Genomic DNA, 1,395 nt, shown 5'->3' on the forward strand with positions numbered 1-1,395 from the left:
CTCCCCCGGTCTCTCTGCCTTCCCCCAGAGATTAATAAGTGACCTGTTTTCAGGTTTCCAGTTTCACCTTCAAGTGCTGCAACTCTGACCTGTGTAACTCCGCCCCCTCGTCTGCAGCGAGCTCTGTGATTGGTCTACTGGCCGCGGCCGGCGTGATGTGGTGGTGCGTCCACTGATCTGCCGCCACCCGGCGTCTGAACCACGCAACATCAACAACAACAGCAATACAACACCAACACAACAACTACAACACCGACACAAGAACAACACAACACCAACACAACACCAACACAACAACAACCCAACAACAGCATAGCAACAACAAGAACAACACAACAGCATAACAACACAACAACCCAACAACAGCATAACAACAAGAACAACACAACAACACAACATCACAACACCAACACAACAGCATAACAACACAACACCAACACAACACCAAGCCAACAACAGCATAGCAACAACAAGAACAACAGAACAACACAACAGCATAACAACACAACAACAACCCAACAACAGCATAACAACAAGAACAACACAACAACACAACATCACAACACCAACACAACAGCATAACAACACAACACCAACACAACAACAGCATAACAACAACACCGACACAAGAACAACACAACAACAGCTTAACAACAACACCAACACAACAACATCATAACAACAACAACAACAACAGCATAACAACAACACCGACACAAGAACACTACAACAGCATAACAACACAACACCAACACAACAACAGCATAAAAACAACAACAACAACACAACAACAGCATAACACCAACACAACAACAGCATAACAACAACAACAGCATAACAACACAGACACAAGAACACTACAACAGCATAACAACACAACACCAACACAACAACAGCATAAAAACAACAACAACACAACAACAGCATAACAACAAAAACACAACAGCATAACAACAACACCGACACAAGAAAAACACAACAACACAACATCAGCACAACAACAGCATAACAACAACAACAACAACAGCATAACAACAACACCGACACAAGAACACAACAACAGCATAACAACACAACACCAACACAACAACAGCATAAAAACAACAACAACAACACAACAGCATAACAACAAAAACACAACAGCATAACAACAACACCGACACAAGAAAAACACAACAACACAACATCAGCACAACAACAGCATAACAACACAACACCAGCATAACAACAACAACACCGACACAAGAACAACACAACAACAGCATAGCAACACAACATCAACACAACATCAGCAGCTTGACTAACAGCATCAGAATCGACAGAGAGACAGACAGAGAGACAGACAGAGAGACAGACAGAGAGACAGGCAGGCAGGCAGGCAGACAGAGAGACAGA

The sequence above is a fragment of the Etheostoma cragini genome, unplaced genomic scaffold (assembly GCF_013103735.1).
Source record: "Etheostoma cragini isolate CJK2018 unplaced genomic scaffold, CSU_Ecrag_1.0 ScbMSFa_4656, whole genome shotgun sequence".
NCBI classification, from domain to species: Eukaryota; Metazoa; Chordata; class Actinopteri; order Perciformes; family Percidae; genus Etheostoma; species Etheostoma cragini.